Raw genomic sequence first — 6118 nt, 5'->3', positions numbered from 1 at the left:
GCAATATATTTGGGAGAGCAGGGCTGTCCCTTTCAATCTACCTCTTTAGATACTTGATTCAGCAGGCTGTTCTGGGCGTTATGAAGCTAAAGTGTTTCGCTTCTTTGTTGTAGTCCTCATAGACAATGTTGCAGCTCATAGCAGCCATGGCTCAGTTGCAAGCTCTTTCTGAATCAGAATCTGTGAATTCAAGTCCTGTACCAGACTTGAGTACAAAGATCAAGCTGACACCCAGTGTATTACTGAGGGAGTGCTCTGCCGTCAGATGTTAACCCTCAAATCAAATGTTAAATTGCTCTCTCAAGTGAATATAAATGGTCCTGTGGAGTTTTGTAAAAGAGCAGGAGGGCTATCCCTCGTCAGTAGCCTCAATGTTTATCCCTCAATCAACATAATTAAAAACATGTTAAAGGCCTGTCATCGCATTGTTGTACACGGGAGCTTGCTGTATGCAAACTGCATGCACATTTCCTATATTAGTAAAAAGCTGCACTTCATTGGTTGTAAAATTCTGTAGAAAGTCCTGCAGTTAATTACAATCACATAAATCCTATTTCTTTATGCCCTTTCAAAATGTTCCTTTCAGTTAGCAATACTCAAAACTACAAGCAGTTTGGAGACTAAAATTTTCTGAAGAAGGGTCTCGACCCGAAATGTCAGCTTTCCTGCTCCTCTAATGCTGCTTGGCCTGCTGTGTTCATCCAGCTCTACACCTTGTTATCTCAGATTCTCCAGCATCAGCAGTTCCTACTATCTCAGTGAAAATGGTCTGTTGTGTTACAAGTATCTTGATTTAAAGGTACAATTTCTAATTTGCAAAATTGAAAATTTTGTTGTATTTGCAAAAGAACTGTCCAGGGATATGCAAGTTAGGTGGATTAGCCATGGGAAATGCAGCGTTACAGAGATGAGGTGGGACGCTCTTTGGAGGGTCAGTGTGGACTTGTTGGGCCAAATGGCCTGTTTCCACACTGTAGGGATTCTATGATTCTATGATAACCTGCATTTTTTCCCACGAGGAGTTGCCACAGACAGTCTAGCTACTGCAAATTACACAATGGCGCGTTCCACCAAGTAAGATCGAAGCAGAGGCTAAGCGATCCCTAAACCTAACTCGAACCCTAACCAAAAACCAATGGACAATGAAAGACTCCCATTTCCTATCAATTCGCACAACACAAACTTTTCAAATGTTTCTAAGGTTAAACATTCAAGTGCATTTACCTGTATTGAAATACACATGTGAAATAATCAAATGTCTCTGGATTATACAAATGTGCAGAGTAAGGGCCTTACCACATAGGAGGAAAGATTAAGTCATTGCTGTATCGATGAAGGGGTGAAATACTGTCCCTCTCTCTCTCTCTGTTTAGAAGTGGTCTTTGCAGAAAAGGAATATCCTTGAGAGAAAATCAACCGCAAACCAAGAGCTTTTAAATTTGCAAATGTAATGATTGCTGAGCTCCTTGCTGAAATATTTTTACCATCAATAGCCACGAGAGAGGAGTTGAGATGTCATGTTGCAGCTACACAGTATAATGATTAGGCTCCTTTTGGAATACTGCATTCAATTCTGGTCTCCCTGTTATAGCAAAGATGTTGTTGAACTTGAACGGGTTCAGAAAAGATTTACAAAGGTGTTGACGGGGTTGGAGGGTTTGAGCTATAGGGTGAGGTTGAATAGGCTGGGGCTATTTTCCCAGGTGTGTCAGAGGTTGAGGAGTGACCTTATAGAAACATATAAAATAGAGCAGGAGTAGGCCATTCAGCCCCTCAAGTCTTCTCCACAATGCAACAGGATCATGGTTGATCATCCAGCTTAGCGAAAGGAAACCTTTCATAAAATCCTGAGGGGCATGGATAGGGTAAATTACCAAAGTCTTTTTCCCAGGATAGGGGAGTCCAAAACTAGAGGGCATAAGTTTAAGGTAAGAGGGGAAGGATTTAAAAGGAACCTAAGGGGCAACATTTTTCATGCAGAGGGTGGTGTATGTATGGAATAAGCTGCCAGAGGAAGTGGTACAGCTACAGCATTTAAAAGGCATCTGGATGGGTACAATAATAGCAAAGGTTTAGAGGGATACGGGCGAAATGCTGGCAAATGGGAATAGATTAATTCAGGATATCCGGTCAGCATGGACGAGTTGGGCTGAGGGGTCTGTTTCCATTTTGTACAGCTCTATGATTCTATGACTCTATTCAGTATAATTGCATTCAAGAGAACAGCTGAAATGTATAGCTTCAACATTGAACTCATCCCACTGAGATCAGTCAAATCTCTGCTAACTGTATACTCCTTTGGTTTAATTTTCATGGACTATAACATCCTTGTAAACTTATCCTCTTTTTCTGCCAAGTGCAATTATATGTTTTATGTGCTGAGGCAAATATGTGTGACTATATGAATGGTGTTGAATTACGTTATTAACTAGGGAAATAGTTTTTATTAATTTACCTTATTCTCTGTTAACTCTTTACAGCTTTAAAATATAAATAGTGGCACACTTGAAGAGTTGGCAAAGCATATCCTCTCTAAATTTTAAAGGAAAACCCTGTTATAGTTAAATGAAGAATGGATGAATTAGGTAGTCACTTTATCTCTGCTTACCCATTTGCAACAGTCATACCAAATCGCAGCACAAAAGAAATGAAACTGGACAGACTACCTAGTCTGACTTAGGCAGCAGAAATAGTAACAGCTCCCCCAGAGCTGCCAACCCCATAAAGTCCTTGCCCTGAATTTTCATCATAGAAGCAGGCAGCAAGAGTTGGGAAGGTTCCCACTTCTGCATGCCTGCAGATATAAGCTGACATCTGTCCTGGCATTAAAGCAAAATGCTGCAGATGCTGAAAAACTAAAATAAACACAGAGTATGCTGGAGAAACACAGCCGGTCTGGCAGCATCTGTGGAGGAAAAAAGAGTTAACGTTTTGCGTCTGGCATGACACTTGCTCAGATTCATTCTGTAATTTATTCTGGAATAATGTGTTCAGGGAATCTATCATTATTACAGAAAACGCTGGCTTCATAACAGCATCAAGAATATGTAAGTAATATCTTCCTTTTATTTCATAAAGACATTTCCTTAAATGAATTTATTAAATTTACACTTCTTTCTAGCTTATTTCATCCAGGTATGCATTACCAGTCAGCATCATTTATTTACACATGATAGCATCATGGCACATGAGGCTAGGGATGCTTCCCTGAAATTTTTCAACATTGACACCAGAGTCAAGAGGGCATAGTCCTCACCATCAACTATACCATAAGCAGTTCAGTGGAAGCAGAATGGAAAGGAAGCAATAAGGTAAACCAGCATGCCTATGTCTGGGCTATCCATAAAGAACTCCTTCAAGTTCAGTACAAACATAGACAATCCCAAATCCCCATTCACTAACAGTCACACGAGCTTTACTTTTCCTCTCTTACTGACGATCACAATGTTTGTTTAGATATGATGCAAAAATAGTCAGTAGCACAAAATAAACAATTCCAAATTTGTAAACCAAATCATTCCACTAAAGTCAGTAAATATCCATTGTACATTCCTTCTGTCCTCCATGTCTCGTTGCCTGTCTTGTGCTCCTGTTCTGTTCTACCCCTTTGCAGCATAACTGTTGGAAGGCTGCTTCTTTCGGTGGAGGAGTTGCAGCTGACCTTGAAGGACAACAAAGCCGATGTTGAGTGAAATCTCAGCCTTGAAGGCCTGACTTCAGACATCAACACCTTGGCAACTGTGTGGGCTGACGGGCAACAGCAAGGATGCTGGCAAGAGTGGTTGGTTTAGGACTCTGAGGCAGTAGCATATTGGTGATGTTAGTGGACTAGTAATCTAGAATTGAAAACATAAAATGTTGGAAAACACAGCAGATCAGACAGCATCCATTAGGAGAAAGCAAGCCAACGTTTCTTGTTTTCTCTCCACAGAAGCTGCCTAACCTGCTGTGATCACCAACATTTTTTTGTTTTCAGTTCAGATTCCAGCATCTGCAGCAATTTGCTCCTACATTGTATTTAGTAATCCAGAAGGCCAGGCTAATGCTCTGGGAATGTCACAATTGCTTGTCATCTCTCACAACATGCAGATTTAATACTACTCTGCAAATTGCACTCAATGTTAGGATCTGAACTGGCAGCTCAAGCATGAAATTGAGTTTCGTGTTCATGTCTTCTTTGACATACCCTTCTTGGGCTACATGGCCAGGCTGCATTGCTTGGGCATTTGCACAGAAAACATCACAAGGACACTGGGTGGTGCGAGTGTAGGGTGGAGAGGTTGAGAGGCGATTACTTATTTCTTTGGCAGCTGGTAGAGATTGTGGGTTGGGTGAAGAGATAGGCTGTGTCCACCTTGATTGCTGTGCAAGCTGTTTAATTGATCTGTTTTGTTACACAGCTAACAACATGAATAAGCTGTAATATGTAGCAGTTTAAACTGCGCAAGGGTGTAGAGTGGCAAACGAATGTTGGCTATGAATCCTGCTTGATTGAAATTGTTGGCTGGTGAGTGATGAGTCTTGCCAGCAATGGCCACAAATGAAAGAAAAATCTTCCCTCAAGACAGCACTTGAGTTATACGCCCGATGTGAAAATTTATGAAAACATCCATAGGATTTTGACATGTGCATGCGTGTGCATGTGGAATTAATTTACACCAGCCAACTGCACATTAGTTCTGCTCAATATGTGCACAATTGTAAAAACTTTCATCTGTGGATTGTAATTTCAATACAGATTTCATTCATTTTGATTATAATGATAATGAAAATAAGCCCCAGAATCTCGACTTCTGTCCCCACGAAAGCCTTGTACTTTAAATGAAATTGTGTGACCATATAAATCAAAATAAATGGTTTAGCAAGTCATTTAAAATATAGAAGATATTGTAGCCCTTGTTTATGGAAGCTGCAAATTGACGTCCATATTTACTCATCAGAACTACACCTGAAAATGTGTTTTTGCTAAAGCCCATTAAGAAGTAATACAATTGTATTGCATAAAGTTCCGAGCAATAGGAACATTGTAACTAACTGGAAAATGACAAAAAGACAAAACCTTAATCATCAGAGTGGTTACTGGACTGTGAATGTATCTATGAAATAAAGTCCAGTCTTGCTCTAGATATTGCTGACTGGGGTTAATATAACAAATAGGGAAATATCGTTTTTTTTTTAACATAACATCAGTTGGCACCGCACCAATTCTTTTCAGTAGAAACCTAGATATTTTCAGCTAGCTGTGTCTGTGGGAAGATTCCATTACTCTGTGATAATCTTGTTTTGTAATAGCTCATGCACTGATGCAAATGGGTTTCCTCTGTTCGGATGTAAGAAATATGAGCATAAGAATACAAGAATAGGAGCAGGAATAGGTCATTTCCACCATTCAACAAGGCCACTGCCAAACTTCTAGCTCAATTCCAACTGTCTACATGATCAGTATATTCCTAACTGCCTTAATATCCAACACTCTATGAGCCTTTGCCTTAAGTAGATTGAATGACTGAGCGTCAATAACAAGCTGAAACAGAAAATCCCAAAGATTCACAGAGTGAAGAAATTTCTCCTCATCTCTAGTCTTAAATGATTGACCCCTTGTATTGACATTGTGACCCCCTTGCTCTAGGTTTCTCAGCCATGGGAAACATCTCAGCGCTGGTTCTGTTAAGGTCTTAAGAATTGCATAAATATCAATCTGATCACCTCTTTGTGTTCAAAACTCCAAGAGATACAGGCCTGATCCACTCAGAGAAATGCTGGCAATACGTTTAGGTGGATTGGCCAGGGCCAATTGTCCTGTAGTCTCCAGGGATGTGCATGCTAGGTGGATTAGCCATGGGAAATGCAGGGTCATGGGGATAGGGTGAGGGTCAGTTTGGGTTGGATGCTTTTCAGAAGGTTGGTGCAGACTCAATGGGCCAAATGTCCTCTTTCCTCATTGTAGTGATTCTATGCTTCTGTGAAACACTGAGTGGCCCAGGAAGTTATGTGGAGAAAGCTGCAATAAGAATAAAGGAGTCTTGGTTAGTAAGTTTGCAGATGACACCAAAATATAGTGAACAGTGAAGAAGGTTACCTAAGAGTACAATGTGATTTTGATCTGCTGGACCATTGG

The sequence above is a fragment of the Rhincodon typus genome, chromosome 18, assembly GCF_021869965.1.
Source record: "Rhincodon typus isolate 14 chromosome 18, sRhiTyp1.1, whole genome shotgun sequence".
NCBI lineage: Eukaryota > Metazoa > Chordata > Chondrichthyes > Orectolobiformes > Rhincodontidae > Rhincodon > Rhincodon typus.
The sequence above is the reverse complement of the archived record's forward strand: the minus strand, read 5'-3'. Positions refer to the sequence as shown.